Below are 24,152 nucleotides of genomic sequence, written 5' to 3'. Positions count from 1 at the left end.
TACCCTTATCCTATTGGCTTCTGATTTGGTTGTTACCACACCATGTAAAGGCCTGACCTCATTCATTAAAGCAAATCACTTCTTCCTACAGCTTGTGGTTCACAAACTTGAATGTGCACTAAAGTTCCTGGAGTGGCTTGTTAAACATACAAATTCCAGCCCCTTCCGCCTCCCAAAGTTGTGAAATCTCAGTCTGGGTAAACCACAGGCATCTCTATATTTAACAGGCATTCCTGGTGAAACTGATGTTATTGGTCATCTTCTTTCACTTGAAGAACACTGGTTTTAGGTTTGAGCAGAAAAGAGCTTAGGGGAGGAATCTATAGGAGATAAAGACTGAGTGGACAATTCTAAGCTCCTTCAGTATATGCCACTTATCTCCCCAGGAGCTGTGGCTCCACATTCCCTAACTCCATCTCTTCCATGTCTCTAACCTGAGTAAGGAGAGAGCCCTTTTTCTCATTCTCTCTTGAGCTCATGGGACTAGTTGACATTTTCAAAAGGCATTTTACTAAACAATAACATGGGAATACCAATGGGAAATAGCAGAAAGAATGTTTCTAAAAGATTCTTTCTCTCTCTCTCTCTCTCTCCCTCTTTCACACACACACACACACACACACACACACACACACACACACACACACTAGCATTCTACTTGACTCAGAGAAAACTCTACTTTGAATATGTTTATCCTCTTTTTTCCAGATGAGGGGTCAGGTCCTACTTTCTGTTCTTTAAGTGCTATTGAAGCCAGGGCCCACTCTGGAATCAATAGTGTAGCTTTAAAACTTTTTAAAGTTCTTGTTTCTTTAGAATATTGTTACCCAATAGAACTTCCTGTAGTGATAAAGTACATCTGCATTCTCCAACAGAGTAGCCACTAGCCAGCCATCTGTGGTTACTGAGTGGTTGAGATGTGGCTAGTATGATTGAAAAATGGGATGGAGTTTTTTTTTGTTTTTATTTTTTTAATTTGAGTTCAATTAGCCAACATATAGTACATCAGTATTTTCAGATGTAGTGTCCAATAATTTATCAGCTGGATATAACAGTGCACATCACATCACATGCCTTCCTTAATGTCCCTCATCCAATTACCACATTCCCCCACCCACCTTCCTTCCAGCAACTTTCAATTTGTTTCCTATAGTTAAAAGTCTCTCATGGTTTGTCTTTCTCTCTGATGACTTCCCATTCAGTTTTCCCTCCCTTCCCCTATGAGAATGCAACCTGGTACAGCTACTCTGGAAAACAGTATGGAAATTCCTCAAGAAGTTAAAAATAGAGCTACTCTATGACCCAGCAATTGCACTACTAGATATTTACCCCAAAGATACAAATGTGATCCAAAGGGGCACCTGCACCCCAATGTTAATAGCAACAATGTCCACAAAAGCCAAACTATGGAAAGAGCCAAGAAAAAAAATAATAAAAAAAGGAAGAAGCTGAGATGTCCATGGACAGATGATGGAGATATATATATACATACACACACACACACACACACACACACACAATGGAATAGTACTCAGCCATCAGAAAGGATGAATACTTACCATTTACATCAATGTGGATGAAACTGGAGGATATTATGCTAAGTGAAATAAGTCAGTCAGAGAAAGACAATTATAATATGGTTTCACTCATATGTGAAATATAAGAGAAATGGAATTTTAAATTTAATTTTAAATTAAATAGACATGTGACTAAATGGCACCCACGTTGGACAGTGCAGATCTAGAATGACCAAGGCCAAGGATTATGGGCCTTAACTTCCTTTACCTCAACTCATTTTTTCATCCCTTCCAGGAAGGTTAAACATTATCCCCACTACCCCATCCATGAGGCAATAAAGTAGAGTGGAGAGAACAAGGGCTGTAGGTATGTGGAATGCTGGCTGTCACACCCTGACTTAGTCACGTAGGCACACTGTGGCCTTGAACTTGCCCCTTAACTCCTCTAAATTTTGATTTTTCTATTTTGTCCAGTGGGCTTCAGTATACCAAACTCTTAAGTTTGTTGATGAAATTAAGTAAATATATTTGTAAAAAGTTAGTTTTCCTTTTTTTTCCTTTTTCATCTATTCACCCATCCATCCATGTCTCTCTTTATCTTTTCCTCTTCCTTACCTCCATACAAATAGCTAAATATTACCCTCTGAAATGTGCAATGTGGCATTGGACATCAAACCACTAATGTCATTCATTCAGCAAACATATAATAGAGTTGTCAAGCTCCATGCCAGCATTGGACATAGCTCCTACCCTCAAAGTGTTCTGCTCTGGCCTAGCATCTGAATCACCTGAGAGTTTGTTAGAAATTCAGGATCTTTAGCTCCACTCCAGATTTAACAAGTACAATTCTGCATTTTAACATGGTTCCTATTTGACTTATATTATATATTAAAGTTTGAGTAGCACTGCTGTAAAATGGTAGCTGTCTTATAATGTCATAAGGTCTATAATATAAGTATAGTCTGTTCTTTACCTTGCAGCTGAGGGTTGCTATCAAGATCTAAGTTGGAAAACAAAAAAAGATCTAAGTTGGGTCATATCACTCCTCTGCTCAAAACCATCTGATGGCTAACAATCTCTCCTTGAATAAGAGCCAAATTCTTAAAAAAAAACAGCCAAATACTTACTATTATTTACAAAGTTCTGTGTAATCAACCTATTCTTACCTCTATGACTTCATTTCCTTCACCTTCCCCACATTCTGTCCCCACTTCAGATAGTCGTGGCCTCTTGCTGTTCGTAAAAATGTCTGGCATGCCCCTCGCCACAGATTTTGCATTGGTTTTTCTCTCTGTCTAGAACAGTCCTGCTCCATGTATCTTCATGGCTCCAATCTTCACCTCTTTCATGTCTTTACTCATATATCACCTTCTCCTTGATATCTTCCCTGACTTTTCTACTTAAAATTGACTGTCTCCCCCTCTTTCCTGCTTTATTTTCCTCTATTTTACTTTTTGCTATCTGACATATTACATGTTTTGCTTATATGTTTTCTTTATTGTTCTTCTCTCCACTAGAATGTAAATTCCATGAAGGGTAGGGGATTTTACTTGTTAAATTACTGATATACCTCTAATAACTAGCACAATGGTACATGCTTAATAAATATCATTGAAAGTCAGAATTAAATTCAAATGCTAACATGCACATATTAACTTTAGCAAAGTACATTCACATGTGATTTGATTTTCAGATGGGGTAGAGGTTATTAGTATTATTCCCATTTTCTAGATTAATAGACTTGAGTCTCTAAGAAACAAAATTACCTTCTCAGCATTCCTTCAGACACTGGCCAAGTGAGAGTCCATTAGTCTTAGAAGGATCGCTGGTCTCAACTCCCAAATATCTTGGCCTCTTCTTACAGGGTACAAACTCAGGACACCAATAGAAGAATTCATCAATCTAGAAGAGGGAGTGTTATGTCCCTGCTTTAAGAACTTGCCCAATCCAGCCAAACCAAGTAAAGCTTTGTTAGTGATCTTCTGGTTCCATATTTCTCAATTATTCTTGGTACTGAAGTTAGGGGTTTAAATGGGAAGAATCTCTTTGTCCGATCCTGCAACCACCGTGTCAGAAGGTGTAGCTAGGAAAAAAAGGATGGAGAAATCTGTGTTTAGCTGGACCAGAACACAGTATTTTAGCCCAGGACTGTGGCACCTCTAAATCAAAATATGTTTTAACATAGAGAATACCAGACTCAGAATTGAGTCCCAGGTTTAGGAACCATCTTGGTCACTGAAGAAAGGTGAATGATTTCCATCATGGGCCTTGTTTCCCAATGGTTATTTTTTGTTGTTGTTATTTAATTTTTTTTACATATGTTTTTATTTTTTATTTTTTATTTTTTTGGCAGTTGTGGCGATTTATTTTTTAAATAAATTTATTTTTTATTGGTATTCAATTTACTAACATACAGAATAACACCCAGTGCTCATCCCGTCAAGTGCCCCCGTCAGTGCCTGTCACCTAGTCACCCCCACCCCCCACCCACCTCCCTTTCCACCACGCCTTGTTCATTTCCCAGAGTTAGGAGTCTCTCATGTTCTGTCTCCCTTTGTGATATTTCCCACTCATTTCTTCTCATTTCCCCTTTATTCCCTTTCACTATTTTTTATATTCCCCAAATGAATGAGACCATATAATGTTTGTCCTTCTCCAACTGACTTATTTCACTCAGCATAATACCCTCCAGTTCCATCCATGTTGAAGCAAAAGGTGGGTATTTCTTATTTCTAATGGCTGAGTATTCCATTGTGTACATAGACCACATCTTTACCCATTCATCTTTCGATGGACACCGAGGCTCCTTAGACAGTTTGGCTATTGTGGACATGGCTGCTATAAGCATCGGGCTGCAGGTGTCCCGGTGTTTCACTGCATCTGCATCTTTGGAGTAAATCCCCAGCAGTGCAGTTGTTGGGTCTTAGGGCAGATCTATTTTTAACTCTTTGAGGAACCTCCACACAGTTTTCCAGAGTAGCTGTACCAGTTCACATTCCCACCAACAGTGCAAGAGGGTTCCCCTTTCTCCACATCCTCTCCAACATTTGTTGTTTACTGTCTTGTTAATTTTCACCATTCTCCCTGATGTGAGGTGGTATCTCATTGTGGTTTTGATTTGTATTTCCCTGATGGCCAGTGATGCAGAGCATTTTCTCATGTGCTTGTTGGCCATGTCTATGTCTCCCTCTGTGATATTTCTGTTCATGTCTTTTGCCCGTTTCATGATTGAATTGTTTCTTTGCTGTGGAGTTTAATAAGTTCTTTAGAGATCTTGGATACTAGTTCTTTTTCTGTTACGTCATTTGCAAATATCTTCTCCCATTCTGTAGGTTGTCTTGGAGTCTTATTGACTGTTTCTTTTGCTGTGCAAAAGCTTCTTATCTTGATGAAGTCCCAATAGTTCATTTTTGCTTTCGTTTCTCTTGCCTTCATGGATGTATCTGGCAAGAAGTTGCTGTGGCCAAGTTCAAAAAGGGTGTTGCCTGTATTCTTCTCTAGGATTTTGATGGAATCTTGTCTCACATTTAGATCTTTCATCCATTTTGAATTTATCTTTGTGTATGGTGTAAGAGAATGGTCCAGTTTCATTCTTCTGCATGTGGATGTCCAATTTTCCTAGCACCATTTATTGAAGTGACTGTCTTTTTTCTAGTGGATAGTCTTTCCTCCTTTGTCGAATATTAATTGACCATAAAGTTCAGGATCCACTTCTGGATTCTCTATTCTGTTCCATTGATCTATGTGTCTGTTTTTGTGCCAGTCACACACTGTCTTCATAACCACAGCTTTGTAGTACAACCTGAAATCTGGCATTGTGATGCCCCCAGCTATGGTTTTCTTTTTTAAAATTCCCCTGGCTATTCGTGGTCTTTTCTGATTCCACACAAAACTTAAGATAATTTGTTCCAGCTCTCTGAAGAAAGTCCATGGTATTTGATAGGGATGCATTTAATGTGTAAATTGCCCTCAGTAGCATTGACATTTTCACAATATTAATTCCTCCAATCCACGAGCATGGAATATTTTTCCATCTCTTTGTGTCTTCCTCTATTTCTTTCAGAAGTGTTCTATAGTTTTTAGGGTATAGATCCTTTGCCTCTTTGGTTAGGTTTACTCCTAGGTATCTTATGCTTTTGGGTGCAATTGTAAATGGGATTGACTCCTTAGTTTCTCTTTCTTCAGTTTCATTGTTAGTGTATAGAAATGCCACTGACTTCTGGGCATTGATTTTGTATCCTGCCACACTGCCAAATTGCTGTATGAGTTCTAGCAATCTTGGGGTGGAGGCTTTTGGGTTTTCTATGTAGAGTATCATGTCATCGGCGAAGAGGGAGAGTTTGACTTCTTCTTTGCCAATTTGTATTCCTTTTATTTCTTTTTGTTGCCTGATTGCTGAGGCTAGGACTTCTAGTACTAGGTTGAATAGCAGTGGTGAGAGTGGACATCCCTGTCTTGTTCCTGATATAGGGGAAAGGCTCCCAGTGTTTCCCCATTGAGAATGATATTTGCTGTGGGCTTTCCATAGATGGCTTTTAAGATGCTGAGGAAATGTTTCCTCTATCCCCACACTCTGAAGAGTTTTGATCAGGAATGGATGCTGTATTTTGTCAGATGCTTTCCCTGCATCTAATAAGAGGATCATATGGTTCTTGTTTTTTTCTTGCTGATATGATCAATCACATTGATTGTTTTACGAGTGTTGAACCAGCCTTGCATCCTGGGGATAAATCCCACTTGGTCATGTTGAATAATCTTCTTAATGTATTGTTGGATCCTATTGGCTAGTATCTTGTTGAGAATTTTTGCATCCATGTTCATCAGGGATATTGGTCTATAATTCTCCTTTTTGGTGGGGTCTTTGTCTGGTTTTATAATTAAGGTGATGCTGGCCTCATAGAATGAATTTGGAGGTATTCCATCTCTTTCCATCTTTCCGAACAGCTATGGTAGAATAGGTATGGTTTCTTCTTTACACGTTTGATAGAATTCCCCTGGGAAGCCATCTGGCCCTGGACTTTTGTGTCTTGGGAGGTTTTTGATGATTGCTTCAATTTCCTCCCTGGTTATTGGCCTGTTCAGGTTTTCTATTTCTTCCTGTTCCAGTTTTGGTAGTTTGCGGTTTTCCAGAAATGCGTCCATTTCTTCTAGGTTGTCTAATTTATTGGCATATAGCTGCTCCTAATATGTTTTTAAAATTGTATTTCCTTGGTGTGGGTAGTGATCTCTCCTTTCTCATTCATGATTTTATTAATTTGAGTCTTTTCTCTCTTCTTTTTAATAATTCTGGCTAATGGTTTATCTATCTTATTAATTCTTTAAAAGAACCAACTCCTGGTCTTGTTGATCTGTTCCAGAGTTTTTCTGGTCTCTATTTCATTGAGTTCTGCTCAAATCTTTATTAACTCTCTTCTTCTGCTGGGCGTAGGATCTATTTGCTGTTTTTTCTCCAGCTCCTTTAGTTTCAAGGTTAGTTTTGTATTTCTGTTCTTTCTAGTTTTTGGATGGATGCTTGTTTTGCGATGTATTTTCCCCTCAGGACTGCTTTTGCTGTATCCCAGAGATTTTGAATGGTTGTATCTTCATTCTCATTAGTTTCCATGAATTTTTTTAATTCTTCTTAATTTCCTGGTTGACCCTTTCATCTTTTAGCAGGATGGTCCTTAACCTCCACGTGCTTGAAATCCTTCTAAACTTCTTCTTGTGATTTAATTCTAATTTCAAAGCATTATGGTCTGAAAATATGCAGGGGAGTTTCCGAACTTTAAATGATTGGATTGGAAGATTTGCTCTTTAAGTGCTCTGTGGATCTTATTTTCTATGATTCTGTACAATCTCAATATTTCTTACTAAAGAAAGCCGTGGTAGTGATCCAGGTTACTTTTGCATATTCTTTTTTAATTTAAATTTAATTAGCCAACATATAGTACATATTTAGTTTCAGATCTCATGTTCAATAATTTATCAATTGCTTATAACACCCAGTGATCATCACATCAGGTGCCCTCCATTTTTTATAAATTTATTTTTATTGGTGTTCAATTTGCCAATATATAGAATAATACCCAGTGCTCATCCCATCAAGTGCCCCCCTCAATGCCCGTCACCCAGTCACCCCCACCCCCCACCCACCTCCCTTTCCACAACCCCTAGTTCGTTTCCCAGAGTTAGGAGTCTCTCATGTTTTGTCTCCCTTTCCATCAGGTGCCCTCCTTAATGCCCATCACTCAATTACCTCATCACCCCCCCATACCTCCCTTCCAGCAACCCTCAGTTTGTTTCCTATAGTTAAAAGTTTCTAATGGCTTTTCTCCCTCTCTGATGGATTTCCCATTCAGTTCTCCCAAGCTTAACTCTATGGTCCTCTACTCTCTTTCTTATATTCTACATATGAGTAAATCCATATGATAATTGTTTTTCTCTGACTGATTTATTTCACTTAGCATAATATCCCCCAGTTCCACCCACATCAATATAAATGACATTCTGATAACTGAGTAATGTTTCATTTTATATATACGTATGTGTGTCTATATATATATATATATATAGCTGCTATGAACATTGGGGTGCAGGTGCCCCTTTGGATAATTATATTTGTATCTTTGGGGTAAATTCCCTGTAGTGTATAATTGGTGGGCCATAGGGTAGCTCTATTTTTAACTTCTTGAGGAACCTACATACCGTTTTCCAAAGTAGCTGTACAAGATTGCATTCCTACCAGTAGTGTAAGACTGTTCTCCTTCCTCTGCATCCTTGCCAGCATTTGTTGTTTCCTTCTTTGTTAATTTTAGCCATTCTGTTATAAGGTGGTATCTCATTGTTGTTTTGATTTGCATTTCCCTGATGCCAAGTGATGTGGAGCATTTTTTCATGTGTCTGTTGGCCATTTGTACGTCTTCTATGGAGAAAATTTTGTCCAAGTCTTCTACCCATTTTGTGACTGGATTATTTGGTTTATTGGTGTTGAGTTTAATAAGCCCTTTATAGATCTTGGATATTAGCCCTTTATCTGATACGTCATTTGCAAATATCTTCTCGCATTCTGTAGGGTGCCTTTTAGTTTTGTTGACTGATTCCTTTGCTGTGCAGAAGTTTTTTATCTTGATGAAATCCCAATAGTTAATTTTTAGTTTTGTTTGCCTTGTATTTTTAGGTGTGCCTAGTAAGAGGCTTCGCTGGCTCAGGTTGAAGAGGTTGTTGCCTGTGTTCTCCTCTAGGAGTTTCATGAAGTCCTGTCTCACATTTATGTCTTTCATCCATTTTGAGTTTATCTTTCTATATGGTGTATGAGAATGGTCCAGTTTCATTCTTCTGCATGTGGCTGTTCATCTTCCCAACACCATTTATTGAGAAGACTGTCTTTTTATCATTGGTTATTGTTTCCTGATTTTTCAATATTTGTTGACCAATAGAGTTAAGGGCCCATTTCTGGGTTCTCTATTCTGTTCCATTGATCTGAGTGTCTGTTTTTGTGTCAGTACCATACTGTTTTTATGATTATAACTTTTAATATAGCTTGAAGTCTGGCATCATGATCCCACCAGCATTGGTTTTCTTTTTCAACATTACTTTGGTTATTCAGGGTCTTCTCTGGTTCCATACAAATTTTTGGATTATTTGTTCCAGCTCTGTGCAAATGTTGATAGTATTTTGATAAGGAGTGCATTGAATGTATAGATTGCTTTGGGTAGCATAGGCATTTCAACAATATTTATTCTTCCAATCCATGAAGATGGGTTATTTTTCCATTTCACTGTGCCTTCCTCAATTTCTTTCATAAGTGTTCTGTAGTTTTTAGAGTATGGATCCTTTGCCTCTTTGGTTAGATTTATTCCCAGGTATTGTGTGGGTTTTGGTGCAATTACAAATGTGATCGATTCCTTAAATTCTCTTTCTTCTGTCTCCTTGTTAGTGTATAGAAATGCAACTGGCCTCTGTGCATTGGTTTTATATCCTGCCAGTTTGTTGAATTCCTGTATGAGTTCTCACAATTTAGCGGTAGAGTATTTTGGATTTTCCCCATAAAGTATCATGTCATCTGCCAACAGTAAGAGTTTGACTTCTTTGCCTATTGAATGCCTTTTATTTCTTTTTGTTGTCTGATTGCAGAGGCTAGGACTTCCAGTACCATGATGAACAACAGTGGTTGAGAGTGGACATCCCTCTCATGTTCCTGATCTTAGGAGCAAGGCTCTCAATTTTTCCCCATTGATGATGATATTCATTGTGGGTCTTTCTTATATGACTTTTATGATGTTGAGATATGTTCCCTCTATTCCTATACTGTGGAGAGATTTAATCAAGAAAGGATGCAGTCATTTGTCAAATGTTTTCTCTGCATCAATTGAGAGGATCTTATGGTTCTTGTCCTTTTGTTTATTAGTGTGCTGTATCATCTTGGATGATTTGTGAGTGTTGAACCACCCTTGCAGCCCAGGAATAAGTCCCACTTGGTTGTGGTGAATAATCCTTTAAGATACTGTTGGAGCCTATTGGCTAGTATCTTGGTGAGAATTTTTGCATTCATGTTCATCAGGAATATTGGTCTGTAATTCTCCTTTTTGATGGAATCTTTGTCTGGTTTTGGGATCAACGTAATGTTGGCCTCATAGAATTATTTTGGAAAATTTCCTCCCTTTTCTATTTTTTGAAGCAGCTTCAGAATAGGTTTTATTTGTTTTTAAATAGTTGGTAGAATTCCCCTGGGAAGCCATCTGAGCTTGGACTCTTGTTTTTTGGGGGGAGGGAGGGAGGGTTTTGGTTACTGCTTCAGTTTCCTTGATTCTTATGAGTCTGATAAAATTTTCTGTTTTTTTTTTTTCTGTTTCAGTTTTGGTGGTTTATAAGTTTCTAGGAATGCATAGATTTCTTCCAGGTTGCCTAATTTGTTGGCATATAGTTGCTCATAATATGTTCTTAAAATTGTTTGTATTTCCTTGGGATTGGTTGTGATCTCTCCTCTTTCATTCATGATTTTATTCATTTGTGTCCTTTTTCTTTTCTTTATTATGAATCTGGCTAGGGATTTTTCAATCTTTTTAATTCTTTCAAAGAACCAGGTCCTAGTTTCCTTGATTTGTTTTACTGTGGTTTCTATTACATTCCTTTCTGCTCTAACCTGATAATAAATAACCTTTATTATTTTTCTTCTCCTCCTTGTGTTAGGCTTTATTTGCTTTTCTTTCTCCAGTTCCTTTAGGTATAAGGATGGAACTGGAGGGTATTATGCTGAGTGAAATAAGTCAATTGGAGAAGGACAAACATTATATGGTCTCATTTATTTGGGGAATATTAAAAATAGTAAAAGGGATTATAGGGGAAAGGGGAGAAAATGAGTGAAAATATCAGTGAAGGTGACAGACCATGAGAGACACCTAACTCTGGGAAACAAACAAGGGATAGTGGAATGGGAAGTGGGCAGGGGGTTGGGGTGACTGGGTGACGGGCATTGAGGGGGGCACTTGACAGGATGAGCACTGGGTGTTATGCTATATGTTGACAAATTGAACTCCAATAAAAAATCTAAAAAAGTTAGCTAGTGTAATTGAGATTTTTCTAATTTTTTAGAATGTCTTGTATTGCAATGTACTTCCCTCTTAGTATCACCTTTGCTATATTCCAAAGGTCTTGAAAAGTTTTGTTTTTATTTTCATTTGTTTCCATGAAATATTTAAAATTCTTCTTTAATTTCCTGGTTGACCCATTCATTCTATTTAACCTCCAGGTGTTAGCTTTCTTTTCAACTTTCCTCTGGTGATTGAGTTCAAGTTTCAAAGGATTGTGGTCTGAAAATATGCAGGGAATAATACCAATCATTTGGTACCAGTTGAGACTTGATTTGTGACCCTGTATGTCATCTATTCTGGAGAATGTTCCTTGTGCAGTTGTGAAGAATGTATTCTGTTGCTTTTGGATGGAATGTTCTGTATATATCTTTGAAGTCTTTCTGGTCCAGTATGTCACTTAAATCCCTGTTTGTTTATTGATATTCTGCTTAGATGATCTGTCCATTGCTATGAGTGGGGTGTTAAATTCCCCTACTATTATTGTATTATTATCTGTGTTTCTTTAATTTGGTTATTAATTGGTTTTTATAATTGGCTGCTCCCAAGTTAGAAGCATAAATACTTAGAGTTATCAGATATTCTTGTTGGAGAGACCCTTTAAGTATGATTCAGTTTCCCTCTTCATCCCTTACTACAGTCTTCACTTCAAAATATAATTTGTCTGATATGAGGATTTCTACCACCGCTTTCTTTTGAGGTCCATTAGCATGATAAATTCTTCTCCACCCTCTCACTTTCAATCTGGAGGTGTCTTTAGGTCTAAAATGAGTCTCTTGTAGACAGCATTTGGATGGGTCTTTCATTTTTATACAATGATACCCTATATCTTTATATTGGAGCATTTAGCCCATTTTCATTCAAGGTAACTATTGAAAGATATGAGTTTAGTTCCATTGTAACACCTGTAAAGTCCCTTTTCCTATAGATTGTCTCTGTTTCTTTCTGGTTTATGTTACCTTTGGGCATCTCTTTACTTACATCTTAATCTTTCTTACAGGGCTGGCTTGGTGGTCACATATTCTTTCAGTTTCTGTCTTTCTTGGAACCTCTTTATCTCTCCTTCCATTCTGAATGACAGCCTTGCTGGATAAAGTATTCTTGGCTGAAAATCATGCCAGCCCTTTCTGGCCTGCCAGGTCTCTCTGGATGGGTTTGTTGCCAGTCTAATGTTCTTACTTCTGTCGATTAAGCACCTCTTGTCTTGACCTGCTTTCAGGATTTTGTTTATCTCTGAAATTTGCAATCTTCACTATTATATGTTGTGGTATTGATATATTTTTATTGATTTGGGGAGGGATCCTCTCTACCTCTTATACTCGAATGCTTCTTTCCTTCTCTGGATTAGGGAAGTTTTTAGCTATGATTTGCTCAAATATACCTTTGTCCCTTTCTCTCTCTTTCTTCCCCCTCGAGGACCCTGATAATTCTTAATATTGTTTTGTTTTATGGCGTCATTGATTTCTCAAAGCCTCCTCTCATTATTCATTACTTGTTTTTCTCTCTTTTGCTTAGCTTCCTTCCTTCCCATCAGCTTGTCTTCTATTTCACTGTCACTTTCTTTTGCCTTATTTATCCTAGCTTTTAGAACATCCAATTTAGACTGCATCTCAGAGTGTGTTTAATATTGGCCTGATTATATTTCATTTCTGCACTAAGAGATTCTCTAGTGTCTTTTATGCTTTTTTTAAGCCTAGGTAGTAACTTTATTATTGTTATCTGGAACTCCAGCTGTGACATCTTGTTTCTATCCATATCATTCAGATCTGTGGCAGAGAGTATTACCTCTGGTTCTTCCTTTTTTTGTGAATTCCTCCTTTTTGTCATTTTTCCTAGAGAAGAATGGAAGGAGGAGAGAACATAATCTCCCAGGTGGACAAAATAGTGTGATCCATTTGCTCCTCAATGTCTTTTGGTCTGTGTCTTAGAGGATACTAAATCCCAAAATTGTAAAGAAGGCAAAAGATATATATATAATTTAATACAGCAAAAGGAAGCCAAAATGAAGCATATATCTATAAAATGTAAATGGAAACAATGAAAGTTTTTTTAAAAAAGGCTTAAAAACAAAAGTTGATAAACTAGTTAAAAGTGGAATAAAGAAAAAGAAATGGAAAATTTATACTGAAAGATAAATCATAAGAAAAAAACTCAAATTCTATATACTATTTTCCCCTAGTGCTGGAGTTTTACAGTCCTGTTTAGTCCTTAACCTTGCTGTTCACCTGTTTTCCAGCTGCCTTCAGGGGAGGGGCCTGCTATGCTGATTCACAGGTGTCCTTGCCTGGGTTTAATTGCACTGCCCCTTGCCAGAGAGCCATGCTCAATGTAAACTGGTTGCTCTGTGTGACTTTTGTTCCCTGAAGTCTTTCAATGCCTCTTTAGAGGGTGAAAATACAAATGGCCACACCCAGATCTCCAGTCCTGGAGTTAAAAGTCAGGTGTGTGCTAAATTCTGCAGACTCCTGTGGTGTGTGCCCACACAAATCCTCCCTGAGGGAAGGCTAAGTGTAGCCTATTTGTGTACTTTATAGGGCCACGACACAGAGAGTGTTTGCCTGATCTTGCAGGTACCCACTCTTCCCCTCCTAGAGAAAGGCAGAAGGTAGCCCTGTTTCTGTCCTTTATTGAGCCCTGACACAGAAAGTGTTTGCCCATGCAAACATGCATCGTACATGCACCCACTTTGCTCTTCCAGGGGAAAGGCAGAGGGTTGCTTCGTTCCAGTCCTTTTCAGGGCCCCAACATGGAGAGCAGTTACCCGATGGGGCCATGGTTTGCAGTTTATGGCAAACAGACCTGAGAGGCCCCTCCCAGGCATGCTGTCAGAAACCTGTTTTCCTGATCTAGTGCTGGGGAACTCTGTTGGCTCATGCACCTCTGTTGTTTTTGTGCCTCTGGGGATCTTGAGACCCCACTGTCTCTACTGGGATTCTGCCCTGCTTCACCACTGATCATCTTTCAGGCAAGGTAGTCTCTCACTGGAGCAGATTTCTAACGATTCCAATTTTGAATTCCAAACCTTATCATTTTACAGTAGCTGGCTATGCAGGCTCTCTCCTCTGTCATATGTCTTCTGATATAGCCCCAGTTTCACTTCTTCCTGCCTTGCATAAAGTGGTCACTTTTCTATTTGTTTAATTCCATTCATTCTTTTCTTACATCCCAGGTTGAATTCCTAGGTATTCAGGATGATTTGATAGTTATCTAGCTAAATTCAAGGGACTAGATGAAACGAGGTCCCCTACTCTTCTGCCATCTTGCCTCCCTCTCTAAGTGCTTTTGCATTTTCTGCTTACTCAGGCATGAGTGTGTTAACATCAGGCATGAATGTGTTCACATGGTGTAATCTACTCATTTTGTAAATTAAGAGAGACCTCCCAATATTTTCCACTCTTGTGCTTTTCAGAAGGAAATGGGAGACACTGCATTCAGTATAAAAAAGGTCACATGTATTAAAAACTATACATACATATATATTTATTTTTATATATCCACTAATCTATAGTAATATTTGTGGCATATGTGATTAAATACGATATATATAATATAATTTATAATGTAATTATAATATTATAGATTATAAATACCATATATATTACATATATATTTTCTCCTGGGAACAGAAAATACTTTACAAACATTTAAGTTACGAGACCTTCATTTGACAAATGAGAAAATAGGAAATAAAGTATTATTTATCAAAGTCATTCAGTGAGGCCTGTAAGGTAAAAGATCTTTTGAATGAGTTTTTTGCAAAAATGACATTTTTCTTTCTAAATCTAGACAGTGGGATAAAATAGCCTTGATTCAGTTCCAGATCACCTTGAACAGTGATTGGTGGTATTGCCTCTGGTAACCTTAGAACTCATAGTATTTTTAAAAATTTATTTATTTATTTATTCATGAGAGACAAAGAGAGAGACAGAGACATAGGCAGAGGGATAAGCAGGCTCCCTGCAGGGGGCCCTATGAGGTACTTGACTCTGGGACTCCGGGATCATGCCCTGACTGAAGGCAGATGCTCAGCCACTGAACCACCCTGGCGTCCCTAGAACTCATAGTATAATCAGGGAAACTGAGACAGCAAAGTAAGGAAATATTAAGATTCTTTGTAAAGTTGCCTAGTAATGTCTCTATTAAGGAAGATAATCTCAGTCATCTCATAGCTGTGAAATAAAATGTTCTCAAATGCCTCCAGAGAAGCTGGACTAGTTTTCCTCAGTCATTAGTATTAGTGTCTCATATCCCACACCCTTAAAAAATTCTTCCTTAGGTCTAATTGAGTTTAACATGCTACAGCTTCAAGTTATTTCCATTTGATATGCTTAAGTCTGGGGTTATTCATTTGGGTTTTCCTTTCTGTGAATTACCTATCCTGATGCTTCTCAATTGTCTCTTCATCTGTGTACATATAGGAAATAACACATTGTAAAATGGTAATGTTTGTATAGCATAGTAAGATATAGGGATATGGCAGCTTAGCAACTTGAAGTGACCATCCCAGGGTTTTCTGGATACCCTATGCCCTCCCTATTCATCTGATATCACCTGGACACCCCAGGCCCTGTTCCTATATATATATATATGTATATATATATATATGTATATATGTATATATATATATATAGTCCTGTTTAGTCCTTAACCTTGCTGTATTTATATATATTGTAAAATATTGTATATATATATGTATATTTTTTGCTGACTTACAGTATTTCCTCATATATTCCAGTTATTAATCCCTTGTCAGTTTTCCATGTTGCAATATCTTCTTCCTGCTACTCTCTTGTTTTTTAATTGTCTTATTTCATTTGAAGAAAGGATTCCCTGGCCCAAAAAAATGGAAAAAAGAAAAGAAAAGAAAACCTACCAGTATAAACATTCTGCTTCTAATTTAGCTTTTTTCATCATTTGATGAAAAGAGCTAGTCATTTTGCAGTTATTCAACATATATTTATTGGACATCAGCTATATTCCATGTACTGTTAAACTCTGGGATACAGCCATAAACAGAATAACCATGATCATAATCCTCTAATTTTCTTAAAATTATTTTCAAGATGTTTATCAAGTCCCCCATCAGGCCTCTGGCTTCCACACAAAACAATGTATGAAATCTCTGGAAATTCAGAGCTGAAAGGGGCCCCGGAAATCTTTTCTGTTAATTTTAGAGATGGAGACAGTGAGGTCCAGATTTGTACAGGCCTTCCCCTAAAGGACTTCCCAAACCCTAGGTAACCCAGAGGTTCTTTGGTCCGTTTTACTTCCCTGTAGTCTTTGGGATCTTCCCTAGAGGTAATGGCTATGGTTTGTATCCCATATCAAGACACTAATTTTAGCTCAATGCACTAGATCTAGCCTTTTAGATTAACTCTTGTGGATTTAAGAACAGAGTGAAATAGGCAGGCAACCTTCCTTGACTGTTACTATAGCAATTCCAGGGCTAATTTATACCAATTGTTACTAATTTGATAAACTCCCATAGTCCTTTTAATTAATATGTGGTCTGCCTTCTCACCCATACCTACTTTACTCCTAGAAGGCAGAAGTGAAGCTCCCAGATATTGCCTCTGTTCAGTCAGTTCACACTACTGCCGTATCACCCTACTCTTTCCTACCATTCAATGGGGTAGCATCTGATAGCATTAGAAGCATGACTGACAGTAACAACCACAGACCCCCTTTTGTTCCCTCTGCCTTGTGTTGTTTTTCAGGCTCCTGTCTATCCTGCTTATTCCTCTCTGACTCTGTACTATTTTCTTCAGTGTCTTCTTTTTTAAATGATTTTATTTATTTATTCATGAGAGACGGAGAAGCAGAAACATAGGCAGAGGGAGAAGCAGGCTCCCCGTGGAGAGCCTGATGTGGGACTCCATCCCAGGTCCCCGGGTTCACACCCTGAGCTGAAGGCAGACACTAAGCCACTCGCTGAGCCACCTAAGTGCCCCTTCAGTTTCTTCTGAAAACAGGGCTCATGATTGAATGCTGCTTTCCTGCATTGGTATAACATCTTCCTATCATTTCTCTCATTCTATTCTCTCAGTCTGGTTTTTTTTTCCCTCCAACATAAACTGGTTATTAGGTTTTTTGGCAGTCACATTCCACTGCCAATTCATCTTAAGTTTACATACCCTAAAAAATGAGTGAATGAGAAGAAACAAGTACCGATTGACTCCTAAGCCAAGCATTTTTTCACCACTGCTATGGAAAATGTAATATAGTCACCAGGTCAGCCAAAGGAAGAGGATGAAAAATAAAAGCAAGACTCTAGGGACTAGTGATCTCTCCTGGCCATTCTTTTCTCAGAATCCTAGATAGTTGTGTTGGATAGGGGCTAAAGATGACATTTTGGGGTTCTCTGACTACTCCCATAGTCTTATGTCCTATTTCCTTGATAAGGACAGTTTATGTTTGTAGTCCCTTAAGCAAGTCATGTATCTTAAACACTATCTCCACTAGCTGGAGACTTTTGAGAAAATATTGGATTTTCCCTCTTTCCTTGATAATATTGTTCTCAAGGCAGACTTCTTGAGATTATAATCTTGACATTTACTCACAAAGACCTTTTCCCCCATTTTTAATCATAAAAACATTAGAGGAAGTTCAAAAATAGGAAAACAGACCATCATAATTCACCAAATATAACAAAACTGTCTGCATTTTTTATAATTGCTTAAAATCTGTCTATGTGTATATGTATTTACAGAGTTATAATTATGGTGACATACCATTTGTTTTCTGCTCTTTAATGTTATTTAATTTAGAACTATTTCAAGTTTCTAGAGAGTGTTTTTTGAAAGTTTTTATTTACATCCCAGCTAGTTTACATGTAGTATAATTTAAGTTTCAGATGTACAATATATTGAATCAACACTTCCATACAACACCTGGTACTCATCAGAACAAGTGCATTCCTTAATCCCCACCACATATTTAACCCAATGCCCTACCCACTGTTCTTCTGGTAACCATCAGTTTGTTCTGTGTAGTTATAAATCTGTTTCTTGGTTTGCCTCTTTTTTTCCCCTTTGCTAATTTTTTCAGTTGGTTTCTTAAATTCCACATATGAATGAAATCATATGGTATTTGTATTTCTCTGAATATTTCACATAGCATAATACTCTCTAGCTCTATTCACATTGTTGCAAATGGCAAGATTTCATTCTTTTATGACTGAGTAATTTCCCATTGTATATATACGTAGCACATCTTTATGCATTTATCAGTTGATGAGCACTTGGACTGTTTTCATAATGCTTCTATAAACCTAGGGGTGTATGTATCCCTTTGAATTAGTATTCTTGTATTTTTGGTGGTAAATACCTACTAGTGCAATTGCTGGATTGTACAGTAGTTCTATTTTTAACTTTCTGAGGAACCTCCATACTGTATTCCACAGTGGCTGCACCAGTTTGAATCCCCAGCAGCATTGTAAGAGGGTTTCCCTTTCTCCATATCCTTGCCAACACTTGTTATTTCTTGTGTTTTACCATTCTAATAGGTGTGAGGTGATATCTCATTGCAGTTTTAATTTGTATTTCTGTGGTGGTCAGTGATTTTCAACATCTTTTCATGTAATCTGTTGGCCATCTGGATGTCTTAGAAAAATATCTATTCATAGCTTCTGCCCATTTTTAAGCTGAATTATTTATTTTTTTTGGGTGCTGGGTAATATAAGTTATTTATATATTTTGGATACTAACCCTTTATGAGATATGTCATTTGCAAACATCTTCTCCCATTCTGTAGGTTGCCTTTTAGTTTTGTTGATTGTTTCCTTCACTGTACAGAATCTTGTTATTTTGAGGAAGTCCAAACAGCTGATCTTTACTTTTGTTTCCTTTTTCTCAAAAGGGACATATCTAGCAGAAGTTGCAATGGCCAATGTCAAAGAGGTTATTTATTGCCTGTGTTCTCCTCTAGAATTTTGATGGTTTCAGATCTCACATTTAGACTTTAATCCATTTTGAATTTATTTTTGTAAATGGTGTAAGAAAGTGGTCCAGTTTCATTCTTTTGCATGTTGCTGTCCGATTTTCAGTACCATTTGTTAAAGAGATTGGCTTTCCGATTGAATATTCTTTCCTGCTTTGTTGAAGATAAATTGACCATTTAGGTTCATTTCTAGGTTTTCTGTTCTGTTCCATTGATCTATTTGTTTATTTTTGTGCTAGAAATATACTGTGTTGATCATTACTGCTTTGCAGTATAACCTGAAGTCTGGAATTGTGATGCTTTTCTTTTTCAAGATTGCTTTGGCTATTTAGGGTCTTTTGTGGTTCCATAGAAATTTTAAGATTGTTGGCTCTAGCTCTGTGAAAAATGCTGATGGTATATTGTTAGGGATTGCATTATACGTGTAAGTTGCTTTAGGTAATAAAGACATTTTAACAATTTTTTCTTCTAATCTGTGAGCATGGAATGTCTTTCCATTTCTTTGTGTCATCTTCAATTTCTTTCACAAGTCAGAGTACAAGTCTTTCCCCTCTTTGGTTAGGTTTAATCCTAGATATCTTATGGTTTAAGTAATTGTAAATGGGATTGATTCCTTCATTTCTCATTCTGGTGCTTTATTACTGGTGTAGATAAATGCAACAGATTTCTGTACATTGATTTCATATCCTACAACTTTATTGAATTTCTCTATCAGTTCTAGTAATTTTTTGGTAGAGTTTTTAGGGTTTTCTGTTAGAGTATCATGTCATCTGCAAGTACTAAAAGTTTGACTTCTTCCTTGCTGATTTGGAAGCCTGCTATTTCTTTTTGTTGTCTGATTTCTGTGTCTAGGATGTCCAATAGTATGATAGTAACAGTTTGAGAGTAGGCATCTCTCTCTTATTACTGACTGTAGAGGGAAAGCTCTCAGTTTTTCTCCATTGAGATGATAATTAGCTGTGGATTTTTCATATATGAACTTTATTATGTTGAGGTATGTTCTCTTTATTCTTACTTTGTTGAGGGATTTTACCATGAATGGATGTTGTACTTTGTCAAATGCTTTCTCTGCAGCTATTGAATTGATCATATGATCTTGACCTTTCTTTTATTAATGTGGTATAATTATATTATATATATATGTATTACGTGATTACACGTAATCATTATATGATTGATTTGCAAATATTGAACCACTCTTGCAATGCAGGAATGAATCCCCCTTGATTCTGCTGAATGAATCAACTTTTTAAATATATTGTTGGATTTAGTTTGCTAGTGTTTTGTTAAGAATTTTGCGTCCATGTTCATCAGGGATATTGGCCTACAGTTCTCTTTTTTAGTAGAATCTTTATCTAGTTTTGTTGTCAAGGTAATGCTGACTTCATAAAATGAATATGGAAGTTTCCTTCCTTTTATATTTTTTGGAATAGTTTGAAAAGTATAGTTTTTAAGTCCTCTTTAAATGTTTAGTAGGTTTTGCCTGTGAAGCCACCTGATCTTGGGCTTTTGTTCTTTGGGATATTTTTAATACTGATTCAATTTTTTTGCATATTATTAGGCTGTTCAGGTTTTCTATTTCTCAATGTTTCAGTTTTGGTAGTTTATATGTTTTCAGGAATTTATTCTTTCTTTCACCAAGTTTTCTGATTTGTTGGCATTTAGTTTTTCATAATATTCTCTTATACTTGTTTGTATCTCTGTGATGTTGGTTGTTATTTCTCCTCTCTCATTTGTGATTTTATTTATTTGAGTCATGTCCTTTTTCTTTCTGATGAGTCTGGCTAGGGTTTTATCAATTTTATTAATTTTTTCAAAGAACCAGCTTCTGATTTCATTGATGTATTCTATTGTTTTAAGAAACTATATCATTATTTTCTGATCTAACCTTTGTTATTTCCTTTATCTGTTGGCTTTAGGATTCATTTGTTGTCCCTTTTCTAGCTCCTTTAGATGTAAGGTTACATTGTTCATTTCAGATCTTTCTTTCTTCTTAAGGTAGGCATGTATTGCTCTATACCTCCTTCTTAGGGCCACTTTTTCTGCATTCCAAAGGTTTTAGACCACTGTGGTTTCATTGTCATTTGTTTCCATGTATTTTTTTTAATTTCTTCTTTGATTTCCAGAGAATTTTCCATATGTACCTGAAAAGAACGTGTAGTCTGCTGTTTTAGAATGGAATATTCTCATTCTATCTGTTAAGTCTATCTGTTCCAGTATATCATTCAAAGGCAATTCCTTGTTGATTTTCTGCTTAGAAGATTTGTCCATTGCTATGAATGGGGCATTTAAAGTCCCATAATATTATTTTATAATTATCCATTAGTTCATTTGTGTTTGTTATTGTTTTATATTATTTGGTTTCGCCCATTTTGGAAGCATAAATATTTACAATTGTATCTTCTGGATTGTCTCATTTATTTTATATGGTGTTCTTCTTTGTCTCTTGTTAACATTCTTTGTTTTAAAGTTCAGTCTGTCCAGTAAAACTATTGCTATTCTGGCTTTCCTTTGGCATACATTTGTGTGGTAAATGTTTCTCCATCCCCTCACTTTCAATCTACAGGTATCCTTAGGTCTAAAATGAGTCTCTTGTAGGCAACATATATATAGGTCTTATTTTTTAATCCATTCTGACACTATGTATGTTTTGATTGGAATATTTAGTCCATTTACATGCAAATTAATTTTGGTAGGTATGTATTCACTGCCAATTTTTATTAGTTTCAGAGATAGAATCCAGTGATTAACCCAGTTCTTATCACATCAAATGCCCTCTTTCATGCCCACCACCCAATTACCACATCTCTCTACCCACCTCTTCTCCATCAGCCTACAGTTTATTTCCCATAAGTAACAGTCACTAAAAGTTTGCCTCCCTCTCTGTTTTCATCTTATTTTCTTTTTCCTTCCCTTCACCTACATTCATCTGTTTTTTTACTTAAATTTCACATATGAGTGAAATGATATGGTATTTGTTTTTTGACTGACTTATTCCACTTAGCATAATAGCCCCTAAATCCATTCACATCATTGCACAGGGCAAGATTTCATTCTTTTTGATGGCTAAATAATATTCCACTGTAAATATCTGCCACATCTTCTTTGCCATTCATTTGTTGATGGGCGTCTGGCTCTTTCCGTATTTTGGCTATTGTGGACATTGCTGCTATAAACATTGAGATGTATATGCCCCTTGGAATCAACATATTCATACTCTGAATAAATACCTACTAGTACAATTGCTAGGTAGCTCTATTTTTAACTTTTTGAAGAAGCTCCATATTTTTTTTCCAGAGTGGCTGCATCAGTTTGCACTCCCACCAACAGTGTAGGAGGATTCCTCTTTCTCTGAACCCTCCCCAACATCTGTTGTTTCTTGACTTGTTCATTTTAGCCATTCTGACTGGTGCGAGGTGATGTCTCATTGTGGTTTTGATTTGTATTTCCCAGATGCTAAATGATGTCGAATATTTTTTCATGTGTCTGTTGGCCAGGTTTTCTTTGGAGAAATATCTGTTCATGTCTTCTGCTCATTTATTGACTGGATTTTTTGAATTTTTTTTGTGTGTTGAGTTTGATAAGTTCTTTATACATTTAGGATACTAGCCCTTTATCTGATAAAACATCTGTGCATACCATGCCCCATTCTGCACATTGTCTTTTAGTTTTGTTAACTGTTTCCTTTGTTGTGCAAAAGCATTTTATCTTGATGAAGTCCCAATAGTTCATTTTTGCTTTCATTTCCCTTGCCCCTGGAGACATGTCTAGCGAGGTGTTGCTGTGACTGAGGTCAAAGAGATTGCTGCTTGTGTTCTCCTCTAGGATTTTGATGGATTCCTGTCTCACATTCAGGTCTTTCATCCATTTAAAAAAATTTTTTTTATTGGAGTTCAATTTGCCAACATATAGCATAACACCCAGTGCTCATTCTGCCAAGTGCCCCCCTCAGTGCTCATCACCCAGTCACCCCAACCCCCGGCCCACCTCCCTTTCCACTAACCCTTGTTCATTTCCCAGAGTTAGGTGTCTCTCATGTTTTGTCACCCTCACTGATATTTTCACTCATTTTCTCTCCTTTCCCTTTATTCCCTTTCACTAATTTTTATATTCCCCAAATGAATGAGGCCATATAATGTTTGTCCTTCTCTGATTGACTTATTTCACTCAGCATAATACCTTCAGTTCCATCCACGTCAAAGCAAACGGTGGGTATTTGTCATTTCTAATGGCTGAGTAATATTCCATTGTATACATAGACCACAACTTCTTTATCCATTCATCTTTCAATGGACACCAAGGCTCCTTCCACAGTTTGGCTATTGTGGACATTGCTGCTAGAAACTTCGGGGTGCAGGTGTTCTGGCGTTTCACTGCATCTGTATCTTTGGGGTAAATCCCCAGCAGTGCAATTGCTGGGTCCTAGGGCAGATCTATTTTTCACTCTTTGAGGAACCTCCACACAGTTTTCCAGAGTGGCTGCACCAGTTCACATTCGCACCAACAGTGCAAGAGGGTTCCCCTTTCTCCGCATCCTCTCCAACATTTGTGGTTTCCTGCCTTGTTAATTTTCCCCATTTTCACTGGTATGAGGTGGTATCTCATTGTGGTTTTGATTTGTAGTTCCCTGATGGCCAGTGATGCGGAGCATTTTCTCATGTGCTTGTTGGCCATGTCTATGTCTTCCTCTGTGAGATTTCTGTTCATGTCTTTTGCACAGTTCATGGTTGGATTGTTTGTTTCTTTGCTGTTGAGTTTAATAAGTTCTTTATAGATCTTGGATACTCACCCTTTATTTGATAGTTCCTTTGCAATTATCTTCTCCCATTCTGTATGTTGTCTTTTAGTTTTGTTGACTGTTTCTTTTGCTGTGCAGAAGCTTCTTATCTTGACGAAGTCCCAATAATTCATTTTTCCTTTTGTTTCCCTTGCCATCATAGATGTATCTTGCAAGAAGTTGCTGTGGCCAAGTTCAAAAAGGGTGTTGCCTTGTGTTCTCCTCTAGGATTTTGATGGAATCTTGTCTCACATTTATATCTTTCATCCATTTTGAGTTTCTCTTTGTGTATGGCATAAGAGAATAGTCTACTTTCATTCTTCTGCTTGTGGATGTCCAGTTTTCCCAGCACCA

At 37.2% G+C, this 24,152-nt stretch overlaps 1 protein-coding gene across 12 annotated transcripts in view; it reads left to right on the top strand.

The window, feature by feature from the left end:
- ARHGEF9 (Cdc42 guanine nucleotide exchange factor 9) overlaps window positions 1–24,152 on the top strand; it is a 206,497-nt gene that overhangs the window by 104,861 nt on the left and 77,484 nt on the right. The window lies entirely within an intron of this gene.

The sequence above is a fragment of the Vulpes lagopus genome, chromosome X, assembly GCF_018345385.1.
Source record: "Vulpes lagopus strain Blue_001 chromosome X, ASM1834538v1, whole genome shotgun sequence".
In the NCBI taxonomy this organism is placed as follows: Eukaryota; Metazoa; Chordata; class Mammalia; order Carnivora; family Canidae; genus Vulpes; species Vulpes lagopus.
Note: the sequence above shows the minus strand (reverse complement) of the source record. Positions and strands in the feature narration are given on the sequence as shown.